This window comes from Pelodiscus sinensis, chromosome 5, assembly GCF_052426305.1.
Source record: "Pelodiscus sinensis isolate ZL-2025 chromosome 5, ASM5242630v1, whole genome shotgun sequence".
NCBI classification, from domain to species: Eukaryota; Metazoa; Chordata; order Testudines; family Trionychidae; genus Pelodiscus; species Pelodiscus sinensis.
The window spans coordinates 34,314,069-34,328,333 of record NC_143056.1 but is presented as its reverse complement, the minus strand read 5'-3'; the positions used below and the strand labels follow the sequence as shown (position 1 = coordinate 34,328,333).

The 14,265-nt window shown below is 41.6% G+C and overlaps 1 long non-coding RNA gene across 1 annotated transcript in view; it reads right to left on the bottom strand.

Moving 5' to 3' along the window:
- LOC112547210 (uncharacterized) overlaps positions 1–14,265 on the bottom strand; it is a 30,650-nt gene that overhangs the window by 11,505 nt on the left and 4,880 nt on the right. The window contains exon 2 of the long non-coding RNA XR_016349603.1: positions 12,466–12,558. This is a non-coding gene — a long non-coding RNA (uncharacterized LOC112547210). The remainder of the gene's footprint in view (positions 1–12,465; positions 12,559–14,265) is intronic.

The following is a 14,265-nucleotide window of genomic DNA, read 5'->3' as shown; positions in this document are numbered from 1 at the left end:
AGAGGGGTAGCAATGTTAGTCTGTAACTATTAAAACAATAAGTAGTCCTATGGCACCTTAGGGTATGTCTACACTACAAAGTTAGTTCCAACCAACTAAGTTCGAACTAACTTTCATAGGCGCTACACTAGCGCTCCGCTAGTTTGAACTTAATTCGAACTAGAGGAGCGCTTAGTTCGAACTAGGAAAACCTAATTTTACGAGGATTAAGCCTAGTTCGAACTAGCTAGTTCAAATTAAGGTGTGTGTAGCCCCTTAATTCGAACTAGTGGGAGGCTAGCCCTCCCCAGCTTTCCCTGGTGGCCACTCTGGCCAACACCAGGGAAACTCGTCTACCCCCATCCCGGCCCCGGACCCCTTAAAGGGGCATGGGCTGGCTACGGTGCTCATGCCAGGTGCAAGCCTGCCAGCACCCAGCCAGCAGACCCTGCACCTGGCATGGATCGAGCCACGCACCCGATGCCCCCCAGCCCTCCCCCTCTTCCCGGGACCAGCCTGGCGGCTCCCGGGAGCTTGCCTGGGACCGCAAGAGGCGGGCACCCACCTGGGGTAGTGTGGACATCGTGGACCTCGTCCATGACCTCCACACTAGGCACAAGAAAGTGGCCGGCTAGGGCAGGAGAGCTGCCAGCCTGGCCACCCAGGAGCAGGTGTGCATGAAAATCAAGGGGGTCCACTGAGACCCCCGACCCTGAGCCCTGAGCTTACAATGGCCGTCCTGGGTCAGACCAAAGGTCCATCTAGCCCAGTAGCCTGTCTGCCGACAGTGGCCAACCCTAGGGACCCTGGAGAGGATGGACCGAAGACAGTGACCAAGCCATTTGTCTCGTGCCATCCCTCTCCAGCCTTCTAGAAACCTTGGGCAGGGACACCACTCCTACCCCCTGGCTAATTGCACTCCATGGACCAAGCCTCCATGACTTGATCTCACTTCCCTTTAAACTCTGTTCTAGTTCTTTCACAGCCTCCTGCAGCAAGGAGTTCCACAGGTTGACTCTTTGCTTTGTGAAGAACAACTTTCTGTTACTAGTTTGAAGCCTGCTACCCATTCCTTTCCTTTGGTGTCCTCTAGACCTTCTTTATGGAAACTAATGAAGAATTTTTCTGTATGCACCCTCTCCACCCAACTCATGCTTTTAGAGACCTCTATCCTGTCCCCCCTCCGTCTCCTCTTTTCTAAGCTGAAAAGTCCCAGTCTCTTTAGCCTCTCTTCATATGGGACCTGTTCCCAACCCCTGATCATTTTAGTTGCCCTCCCCTCTCCCACCCTCTCTATTCCCCTCTCCCACTTCCTTTTCCCAGTCTTCCCCAGTTTTGTTCAATAAAGACAGATTCCATTTTTGAACACAATTGTCCTTTATTTTGTACATCAAGAAGAGGGGCTAGGGAAGGATAAGTGGAAGCAGGTGAGGGAGGAATGGGATACGTGCCCCCGATGGGGAGGACTGGGCTGGCTCTGCGGGCGTCTGGGGGTGGAAGCTCTCCTGCAGCCCCCCAATTGTCCCCTCTCCCCAGATGGCAGCCTGCGGCAAGTGCAGCCGGTCTGATGGCCGAGTGCTGTGATGTGCCCAGTGTGGGTGCTCCGGGCAATACAAGCCAGGACTGCTTTGCAAGCGGGGCACCCCTAAAAACTGTCTGTCCGGGGTGGGGGTCGGGACCCTTTAAGCACAGCCCTCGGCTAGCCTGAGACAGCATCTCCACGCTCTAAGTCCTCCTCTGATGCCCTGCCGGCACTGCTTCCGGCCATCCTTAAGCCTGGTTCAGGGTCCACTTAATGTGGACATGCCAGTTCGAATTAGCAAAATGCTAATTCAAACTAGTTTTTTAGTCTGGATCCGTTAGTTTAAATTAGCTTAGTTTGAATTAACTAATTCGAACTAAGTTAGTTCGAATTAACGTTGTAGTGTAGACGTACCCTTAGAGACTAACAAAAGTAGACGATCATGAGCTTTCATGGGTAAAACCCGCTTCATCAGATGAATCTTAGAATTTCCATTGCTGAATGCAACAATCTTTACCTTGAAGTTAGCATTACTACCTTTGCATTCACAAGTAATCTTGTTACACTGATATACATAATGCAATTACCTAACATTACATCATAATAGGGATAGAGAAGTGAAAACAAAACAGGCAGCATTTCATTAGTTTTCATGCTCTTTACATATCAAACATCTCGTCTTAGCACTAACAGATACTTTAGTCTAGGGTTATCTAATGACAGGTATACATGAAGTAATCCCAAGCAATCAACAAGTTATATATTAGTGAACACAATATCATTCACATTTCTTTTGAACTGAATTAACAATTGAGTGAATTACTACACAACATTTTTTTATATATTCACACAAACCTAAATTGTGCTGTTGCTCTGATCTGGTCTGTCAGTATCATAATCCCATCTGAACAAATTGGACAGGTTCATAACAAATACTTGTAATGTATAAATATTAGGTTTGATTCTGAACTCAAACTGATGAGGATCAGGAGTAATTTCCGTGAAGTCACTGAAATTACATCTGTGTTAGTAAAAGTAATCAAATGGTAAAACTATGGGGAATATGAGCTTCATCATGAGCTGGATATAGAGAAAAGCCATCAAATCTTGCTAATGCTGCATCCTCAAGAGTTGGATGCCATCATCCACCTTGACATTTCTTTATATTAATGTTTTTTCAGTCTCTTGCAATATAGGTGATGTGAGGGCATCATAGTTTTCAAGTCAGTACAGATGTTAAAGTTTTCAGTGTCAGTAGTATCTTATGATAATGTCTCTAGATTTGTGATTTAGGTTGGTAGCACTCAAGGCTCAGTTAATGCAATTTTTGGCACAAGTCCCCTTTCCCTCCCAAATATGTAGATCTCATCTAGACATTTTGCAACACATGCCAATCATATGTGTAGTGGGTAAGGTGTAAAGAACCCTTACAATGAATAAACTTACACACTTTTCAGATGGCCCAGTGAGAGACTCATAGGCTCTAATAGCTCAATCAACCAATTAGACATACACACACACACAGATTGGAACAAACAAATATGAAAACTCTAGGGCTCTGTATGAATCATGGAGTTTGTAGGTTTACCCTCCGATCCAGAGGACTCGCAGAAGTGTAGCACTAGCAGGAGACAGGGCCAAGAGCTGCAACATAGGGCCAAGCATATCCAAGCCCACATAGTCACAAATCTCAGCCAACTACATGCAGGATCTCAGACCATGATTCTCTTCTACCATGTACCCCTAACCATAGTAGCAAAACTGGAGGCTGGGCCCCACTTGCATTCCATGACTTAGTAAGGGGCAGTGTTCACAGCAGAGGTGGGTTAATACTGGTTCAAGTAGCATTCTCTGCCACACATTTTACTGCAAGCTTCACTCAGATGTTGAGACAGAGCATGCCTTTTAGTGCAACTACTCCCTCTAGCCCCATCAATCTCTCTATTTTCCCACAGGGAATATTGGCTATACAGGTTTTTGTAGATGGAGGTTAATGCAAGTATAGAATGTGGGGAGCAGCTTGTATAATCATCATTGTCCTTGAGACAGCCACACTATGGCTTTCATTGGAACTTTGTTCCTGAATATCAGAGAGAAGCATTTGCATCATAGTGAAAATTTAAAGAGCTGACTGCCACTTTTGTATTAATCGTCATAATTCTTTTTACAGCATTCAAAAGTATTTTACAGAACATATAAAACATGAAGTCCTTGCCCTGAGGAGCTTTATTACATTCTCTGTTACAGCATATATTTTTTCCACATGGAGCATATGCAGACTGAGGGCAACACCTCGTTCCACTCTTTGAAAGGCTGGCATTCTAACTTCATTCATCTCCAGACCTGCACATCTACACATGCAATGCCATATCTCCACATGGTGATGTGACTTTGGAAAATATTTATATTTGAAGCAAAATTAAATAAATTATACCTTTTCTATTCGACAGTTTGAAATAGATAACTCTGGAGGCATTCTAATGAGTGTAAATTACAAGTTATTTAGGAATAATAAACAATATTAATGATTTATGTAGCCCACTGTGTGCCAGGTACTCTAAAACCAAGCAGGAAAATAGTCTATGCCCAGAAAGGTCTGTGGTGTGGTTTAATTCCCATCACCTGCTATGCAAAGGGAAAAACCCTAATTAGTCATGCTGTGCACCTAATTAACTAGTTGCCTCCTGTCCAGAAGTGGCAGAGGTAGGCGTTATAAGAAAACCCATGGAGTTTTTGCCCTCTGGGAAGGCAGATTGAGGAAGGCTACAGGGACAGAACTGAGTCCTTTGCAGGATGATGGAAAGGGGACAAGATCTACAGGCAGGCAGCAAAGGAAGCAAGATTCCTCTGGGGGTGAGAACCCCACGAGTAAAATAGGCTCCTGTGGAACGGACCCCTGAGATAGCATTTGTTACTAGAAACAGAAGACTCCAGTAACTTAAGGAAGCAAAAGATGTATTCAGATTCATTTTGAATTGTTCATGATACCTTAGAAGAAGTTTGAGGACTGCCTTGGCTGAAGGGCCATGCCATGGAAGTCCCAGCAAAAGGCAGATAGCCTGCAAGAGGCACTGCTGCTGAGAATATTGGTAACAATACACACTGATGTTAAAGTGTGTACACAGTGATTCAGTAGCTCCTGTGAAACATTGGGAGCTACTGCATAGCACCCCCCTCTTACTGGGGCGGTTTTGCTCTTAGAGAGTCAGTTCACTCCCTGGATAATTGTTGGCATTCTCTCCAAAGAATTCAGGGATGCTGTTTCCAGCTGTAATTTTAACCTTTTTTAAAAAATGAAACTTCACAGATTTTTTTCTCTCAAAGCATGATGGGTAGTCCCTTCCCCAAGTTTTTTCCTCACGTTGATGCTTTCAGCAACCCAAAATTCCTGACTCTTACATCAGAGACTCATAATCAAAGATTTTTCACACTTTTCCTTCTATCTATTTGGGATTTGTATCACTTCCTTTCTGTATTGATTCCAGTACCAGGTCATTCGGAGCACAGCACCTCAGCTTTCTGGAGGGCGTTGTAGTCTTTTTCCATCTGCTGCTGCTCTGTTCTATAAGGATCAGCTAATTAAAGCCCAGCTCTCCTCTCAGGTACACTGAGTGGGGTTAATCAGCCAAGCAGTGTGCTGTAGGCTCCCGATACCAAAGGAATGATATCCCTTACAAATTCACTGCAAAGTTTTATAAGTGAGGAATAACGTGTATTCTTGCGCTTGAAAAGGTATGTAGATAAATAGAAGATGCATTACCACCACAGTTTATGTATGTCTTATAGGTAGAGTAAATCAGAGCTCTAACTACAAACTTGTGGATTTTATATACTCCCTGGTGGACTTGGAGAAAAGAAAGCAATGAATAGATTATATAGACTCCAAAACATCTGTGACAAGTACAATGTTGATCATGCTCTCCATTTTATTAACTGTTTCAAAGCACTTTGTGAGGAAGAACTTACTGAAATGGAATACGTAGCATGCAAATAGATCACTGCACTTTGTCACGTATGGCATGACTGTCAGTGAAGTGAAAAGTGTACCATACACCAGTTGTTAGACTATGGCTTGTTAGAGACAGGTGGTATGCCATTGCCCACAAACCAGCTGGTGGCATGCAAAATTTTCTGAAATGTAATCTGCCCCAAGAAATACTGCAATGTATATTAGGTGTAGTAAATTTCTGAACTACTTGTGATTTTTAAAAATGCATAATGAAGAGCATGTGTAAAATGAGTACAATTAAGCCACATTATGCTCCTATGTGCTGGAAAAGTCATGGAGAAAAGCAGTGCATAAAATTTCCCCCAAACCACATCTTGCTAAATTTAGGTCACTGTTTACCTATATAAGCCTGAGTCACTTTACAGTTTGAATTTACACATTGTTTGTCCCTTTTTTCAGCACTGGAGGATGGGATCCTTAAATGTCCCAGAGTGGCTGCAGTGATCTTGAACAACCAGTAAAGGACTTCTGATAGCTCAGAGAAAAACATTAACAAAAAATACCTTCTTTTTCTTTAGCATCTTCCAACTTCCAACTCAACATACTTACTCATGTTAGTGAATTAAGCCTCACAACATTTATTGATAATGAAATTTGGGCATAGGAAGGCTAAGTATCTAGGCCAACATCATAGATTGTGACAGAGATAAGCATAAAAGTCAGGTCTTCTCAAGTTTAATAATTTAACTATAAAACCACCCTTCATCTCAATGACCCCAAGTGTCAATGAACTAAATATGTTGACTATACAGTGCACAAAGAATTATTTCATTTTAATTATTGTGAATATAACATTACCCTTTAATGACATTCTAATATAGTCACATTCTTCTATTGTGGGATAGGCTAAAAATAACAGAACTGATTGGTTTTCCTTCCTTGAGCACTATGCCTCAACATGGTGTGAAGGCCTATGTGCTTCAGTGACTCTGAAAGCTATGTCTGCAGGAGTACTAGCTCCCAGTCAGGCCAGCAAAGCCAGAAAGGTTAAAGACAAGGGCCACATGAAAGGTAGTCCACTAGTCCAGCAGGTCTGGGGTAGAACTATCAGCCAACAGACAACCCCCATAAAAAGTTAAGCCATAGAAACATAAAGTTAGCCGTTACTGCAAACAGCATGATAGGGCTGTGGACTCTTGTTTGTGCCCTAGGAGACATTTGATGGCACAATACGAATTCAGATAAATCCAATCTGTTCTCAATAAATTATTCATAAAAGATCCATCTTTCCCTCCTTTCCAATCACAATAAGCTATATTGTCCATCTTTCTATGTAAATCTCACTCCACTCGCTGCCATGCTTTTCTTTGCTTTTTTCAATGTTACATCTTTCTTGAGGAATGATGATCCAAATGGAACAAGACACTTCAGTTAAAGCAGCATTACCATTTTCTGCAATGACACTGTGTTTTGCGTCATTTTCACCCTTCTTGAAGTACAAATGTATTCTGTTTCCTTTCATAACTGCTGCTGCACACTAGGGCAAACTACAGAAAAATGTATTTTGTTTTCAGTCATTGTGCAAAATTCCTACTGATAGACTGGATTTTGTACTCATTTACCCTTGGACATAGATTGAAGCCAGTGGAGTTGCACAGATGTTAATTCACTAACATGAATTTTCTAAGCCCTTCAGAATATACTATTCCCTCTGTCCTCGAAGGTCAGGTAATCTCCTACACATCTGAATTTTTTGTGGAGGTGGATGGGAAGTAGGTTAAGAATGTCAGGAACTTTATTTATAGGCAGATGCATTTTTAAATGGTTAGGGTTGTATGCGTGTGAAAAAATTGGTTAGAAGACACCAGGATTTGTGTGCATGGAGCTTGTTTATATGTACAGCTCTTTGTCATGAAACTTTTCAAAATGAATAACTTCTCAAGTTTAGGATTTAGAGAACATGTAACTAATTGTATGGTCTTTTTTTGGCCTATTTTATGCTTGCTATACTATTAATTAATCAAGGGTTAGTAATAGAAGGCAGCCAACCTCCTCCTCTTTGCATTTAGGAGGTGGAGGAAATCCAGCTGTTGCAAACAGTGGATTCATAACACTGACAGCCTATTGCAATGTTACAGCTGGAGAGGCTGCCATGGGAACTGATTCTCTGTTTCCCAGATGAAAATATATGCATTTTGCTATACATTTAATCATTTGGCAGCATCAAGTTGTCAAATCAGTAACAGTATAGCAAGCCATAATACAGCAAATCATTAGCCCCCTACTAATTCTTTATCCTCAAATGACTATAGAGATACCAATAATATGCTTGTTGAACTTTCCAAGTGGGGAATATTATTAGCAATCAACAAACCAAAGCATTCTAGCTGTTTTCAGATAACAAGACTGATTATTGTGCAATTCAAAAACTACTCAAGATGTCAAAATATAGTAAGGAGCTGCGAGTGGAGCGTTTGCACAGTTGTCTGCTTTTCATAGTGTTTGAAGTCCTTCTTGAGAGAGATTTTGCTTGCAGAAAACCTGGTGCACAGGATCTAGGCACCCTATTGTCCCCCATGATACTCTGTGGAATGGTGTCTTTTCTGTGTCAGTTGATGGCTGCCATTGTACCCCAGCTTCAAGCATGAAGTGCCTCATTCAGTCCAAGTCAAGGAGGCTTATTCTTTTATAAAAACAAACAGAAAGCAGCCTTAAGTCACACTTTGTCATGCTTGGCTGCCTCACAAAGTAACTCCTGACCTGATGCCTTGCTGGACCTGGTTCCGGCCGGCCTTAAATGAGATTCAGCATCCACTCAATGTGGACGCGCTATTTCAAAATAGTAAAAGGCTATTTCGAAATGCATTTTGGGTATAGACGTGTGATTTTGAAATAACTATTTCGAAATAAGATATTTTGAAATAACGCTGTAGGGTAGGGTATGTCTACATTACCACCCTAGTTCGAACTAGGGTGGTAGTGTAGACATGCCCTTAGAGATTTCGCTGTTATATTTCAGACTGTCCCTTTTTTGATTCTTGAAAATGTATTGCATATTGCTTTCTTTCACACCCACCGTTACAAATCTTTCATCTGACAGAAACTGCTATTGCTTGTAAAACAAAGTTTGCTAGAGATTACTCCCCAGTCTGTTCACCATCCATCAATATTGTACCGCTGCTTATTGTAGTTCCTCTTTAGACCAAAATAAAATGAAACAAACCATTCTAATTGGAAAGCAAGTTGGACTAAATTATGCTGTATTTTTTATAGGACTACAGACTATGATCATGCACAAAGCCATGCAATTAGTAAAAATGTGTAATTTTTTTTATATGGTGACAAATTCAGCTGTGGGGTAAGCAGATGTAATTTCAATGTAGTGTATTATTTACTTCAGGCCTAATCTGATGTATAATTCTGTTATTTAATTAAATATGTGATGTGACTGATTCCTTGAATGGCTCACCAAGTAGAATGCCACCTCAAGGCAAACTACAAGAAGCAAGGCAAACATCCCAAAACCTAGAGGTTTATTCTGTAATTAAATTCACCAAGCCAGTAAGAAAAGAGCTTCCATAGCACCACACTGATTAACAAGAAGCCAGACACAATCTCTTTTAGGGATTCTAGCTTTTGGTTCCCATTCTGACAAATTGATCTTACACAGTGAGAGGTTACTGACAACCTAATTCACCAGACATGAGGTCCTACCAATCCCAAAGGATCAGATGCTTACCCCGAGATAAACATATATTTCAGACCTTATCCTCATATCATGCTTTTAGCCAATCCTTGGTAAACTAGCCAATTTATTAATAAAAGAATAGTTATAAATTACATATACACACAAATAAATGTTTGTAAAGTTCTCTGATCAGGCTTGTAGCAGTGACGGAATAATGTTTGTCTTAACTTTCAAAAGATTAGAAAGTCCTTGGCCTGTTGTTTAAAATACTCCGTTTAGCTGTAAATCCATATTCTAGAAAACTGGAGCAGGAATTACACAAAATGGAGATGATCCTGATTTTTATATCCTCTTCCCTGTGCATATAAAATTATCAGACAAAGCCCACAACTGCTGTCTTTGGAAATTTACTGACAAAGATGGAATCCAAGGTCACATGTCATTATCACTTGCTCTTATATGTTTTACTGAATCACTGGAGTAGCCACTGGCTCCTTGCTGTTTGAGGCATCCTCAGGAAGAGCTATCTGGAGAGTTGATTCTTCTTAATGGTCTATCAAGCTTGAGTTGCCCATTCAGAAAGGGCTGAGAACACAGAATGCCAAATATCTTGTGGGTGTAACCCCAAGAACAAACACATTTGAGATACAAATACATAGCTGATATTCCTAGCTCAGACACAATGACGATAAAGGGATTTAACCAGTATAAACATACTTGACAGATTATAACTTTTCCATTGGTACCTTACATGATACACTTTGCAACTGTCTAGCAGTGGTGGCAACAAAGATATAAATGGTCATTGTCAATCATACAGCATCACACAATATATAAAACAGTAGTCTGGCTGTGTAATAATATTCCTGATTATTATTACTAATAAGCATTTCCCTATGGCAAAACAGATAATCATAGCACCTTACAAAGACAGTAAAGACATATCATACATCTGAATGACTGATATTAGATTCACAGGTACACAAATTCTTTAAAATTTCAATTACACAATTAATTGCTGCCCGACTTCTTTAATACCTATCAGTTCAAGTAAAGTGGTACCTCTTCAGACCAAAATAAAATGAAAGAAACCATTCTAATTGCAAAGCAAGTTGGACTAAATTTGAGAATGGAACCACTCTCAGCACTAATAAAGTATACAAGCAATTTTGCGTGTCAAATCTCTTGTCTGAATTTCTGAGGTAACAGAAAGTGGTACAGTGTAAGAATAAATGGTAAGCAGAACTTGGGCCACATCATCTGCTAAATTTTACATTGCATCAGACTGCAGCATTGCTAAATCATCTAGATCAGCGTTTCTCTAAGTGGGACACATGCAGGCTTGGGCAAGCAGCTGGCAGGCCTGTGCCACTTAATTTATCTAAAGTGTCCATAGCCACACAGCTTTGCAGCTCCCATTGGCTGTGGTTCACTGTTTCCAGCCAAGGGGAGCTGCAGGAAGTGGAAACCCATGGCATACCATTCCCCACAGCTCCCCTGGGCAGGAGACAGTGAACTGCAAACCACAGCCAATAGGAGCTGTGAGGCTCCATGTTGACAGACACTTTAGATAAACAAATGGGTAGAGGCCCACCAGCAGCTTACCCAGGTCGGCCCATGGCCCACTTTGAGAAACTCTGATCTACATCTTTCTCTTTCTGCATTTAAAAATAAGCACTCATGGACCATTTGGATGGGTGCAATAAAACAACAACAAAATTTAAGAGAAAGATTAGGCATAATAACCATAACCCATAGTGGGATTGTTAGTACAGGTTGGACTTCCCTTATCTGGCACTGTTGGGACCTGATTGGTCCCAAATGAGGGGAGTTGCTGGACCAGGGGAGGTCCCTCTGAGTATGGCCTGTGCTGTCCTGTTGCCCCCGGGCTAGGCTCCAGCCTAGCTCTGTTGCTGCCTGCCCAGCCATGGCTGCTGCTGGGCCAGAGCTCCATGGCCAGATATAGAGCTCCACAGCTGGGGCTGGAGCTCTGCCATTGCTAGAGCTCCACAGCTGTGGCTGCCATCCCCAAGGTCCACAGCTGCCGCTGCAGTCTGCAAGCTCCACAGCCTGGGCCAGAGTTCTGAAGCTGCCACTACCGAACTTCCATTACCATCTGGCCACAGGGGCCAGGGCTCTCTGCTGCACCACCTGTCCCTCTGCATCCTGCCCCCTGGCTCCTGTCTGAGTCTCCACACCCCCCAGCTGCTTCTGCTCCATGGCCGACCTCCCTACATCCGCAGGGGTCATGTGTATGTGTGAACAACTATGAGCTGGGGGGGGGGGGGGGGCACAGCGCTTTTCAAACAGAGAGCCTCAATTGGCCAGAAATTGACCAATGGGATTATGCTGGGGGTGAGGGCAGTTCATGAAGCCTTCCTCCCTCTCATCCGGGCTCACCATTGTGAAAGAGAAATGGCTACATCAGCTGCTTTTCTGAGCTGTGTGCAGGTGGTAAGCAGGGAGCTGGCCTGGGGCTCCACATTGCAGCTGTGAGCCAGATCTGGTGGCTTGGAGAGCCAGATTTGGCCTGCAGGCTATATTTTGCCCAGCCCTGGTCCATAAAGTGCCATGGAATGCCTTGTTGGGTTTATTTCTGTTTTAAAAATAGGTGCTGGACTTTAAAAAAAAATCAGTCCCTTGCTATGTTATAAACCATTTATTAAGAGAAACAAAATATTTTAAACTTACTCAGCTCAGCCTTTGAACCTATTTCTTTCATAAAATGGTCTTATATGCAGCAGCCTCCTCTGTCCCCTCCCCTCCTCCTGTGCTGCTGACTCTATCTAGCACTTGCTCCTGCTTCCTCACCGCTTTGCTGCCTCTGATATAAAGACAGCAAGGGGGATGCAAGTAGTCAATTCGACTACCAAAGAAGCCTACTCAAATAGTTGCTTACATCCCTACTATAAACATGTAATAGAGCATTCATTTCACTTTTTCCATTGTGTAAGAGCTCCTGTATGTTTAGGGTATGCAATGAGGAAACGAGGATTGCTGCTTTCACAGCTAGAAGAAACATAACATGTAAAACACCTGTGGGATCCTAAAGTGTACCCCTTCTCTTCTGCCTTCTCCCAGCAAATATAAAACTGATCAAAGGAAATAATTTATATACAGTGCACAATTAGCATGGAGAATAAATTCCTAAAAGATATCAAGTTTCCAAAAAGTGTCTATAGGTAACAAGAATATCCAGAGTTAAAACAGAGGAACTCAAAATGTTGAATGGGATAAATATTAATATTCAAGGCATAAGCCAAGCACTCATTGAGAGAGTTTAGGATGAAACTTTACATAAGCACAAATTATTTTGCAGTTTTGTACCTTCTTCTGTAGTATCTGTTGCTGGCAAATGTCAGGCAGAATACTGGACTAGACAGTCTGTTGATCCAATCCAGTATGACAATTTCCATGTCCCTATAAGTGAATGGGAAATTTGTCTGAGTTCAGAGTTAGAACAGAGCCCCTCAAAATACAATTTCATTGTTTTTGGTATAAGTTTGAACTTTTCCAGGTTTATTCAGACATTTCTCCAGAGATGCCAGGAAAGATAGCAAATCATATATTTTATCCATTATCAAGTTATCTTTGGATGATGGGAAGGAATTACTTGCAGGAAAACTGACTACACTGAAATTAATATTCCTTTATCTTCCATGTCTCTTTGACATCTGATGTTCAGATGTGAATGACTTTAATGAAACACATTAATGTAGGGAAGCAGGAAAATTCACAGCTATTATATCATTAATATTCCTGATTTTCTTCAGAGTAATTTCATGGTTCTCTAAAAATGGAGGATCAGTTAGTGAATAAAGCCGTCAATTACTTCTTACCTATGGGAATAGAATTTTAATCCATCTTTAGATCCTCGTCACAAACGTAAACACCTGCCATAGTGCTAGCTAGTAAACCAGGGATTTACCACTCATATCTGTAAATTCATAATTAGCTCATCTGGCCACTTCACTGAGTGTCTTGAAAGTTAGATAGCACATGCAGATGCCAGCTAGAACAATTTTTCTTCCCAAACTCTGTTGTTCCACTTGCAACTCAGCCATACTGGGGGGACATCCTAACCTTTCCTGAGCTGGGTAGTGACCAAAGGGCAACAGAAACAAGGAACTAAGGGAGAGGGGCTGGAAAGCAGGTGCTCAGCAGGAGTTTCACAAAGGTAATAAGGAAGAACAGCCAGGAGAAAGGTGGCAAAAATGGCGAGTAGGTCCATGACAAGACATCAACCAGCCAAACTTTCCCTCACGGTAGGGTCAGCCTAGCAATACAAATACTTCACAGCAAGAGAAGAGTGTTTTAAGCTCTAACCCCACAGAGAGAATATTTTGTAAAGCCTTTCTTGAGCTTTGGACAGGGGGAACACTGCCTTTTTGTGACTGCAATGTCACTGGCTGACTTCCAGTTTAACACTTTATAGAAAAATGGTGCTGTTATAGTTACTGTGCCACAAGTGATAAACTCCCCCCCCCTTTTTAAAATATCACATATTTTAAAAATACTTTATATATATTAGATGATTAGAAATCTTTTTTTAGGACAGCACTGTAAAAACAGGCCCAATCTAAGCATACAGAGGGCTAGAGTCACAAACTGGTAGATTTTTAATTAGTGGCAGCAATGGAAAAAGAGGATAAAAAGTAGTCCCTCCTCCAACTGCATTGTTGAGATTAATAATACAATAGTGCTTTTATTATTACTTACATAGTGTCATAGATGTGCAGCTGTTTACAAACATAGGATAAAAACTAGCACATAAATAAGTCTTAATGACACGGCAAGAAAAGGTACAGGTGAAATAGAGGAAGCATTTCTCTTCTTTCCCTTTCTCAGAAAAAGGATATGTTTCTATTCCACAGAATTTTCCTCTGGGAATGTCAGAAACATTAGCTAATTAAACTCCACAATACCATGAGAGATAGTTAAATATTATTGTATCTATTTTGCAGGCAAGAAAATGGAAGCATAGGAAGTTTTAGTGACTTGTGGTCACACACAGTATCTGGCTCAGAAGAAAGAATATAATGTGGAACTGCTGAATTCTGACTCCCGGGTTTCTGTTCTAAACTTCACCCGGATGGAAAAATGAGAATAATTGTTGTGATTTTTTGA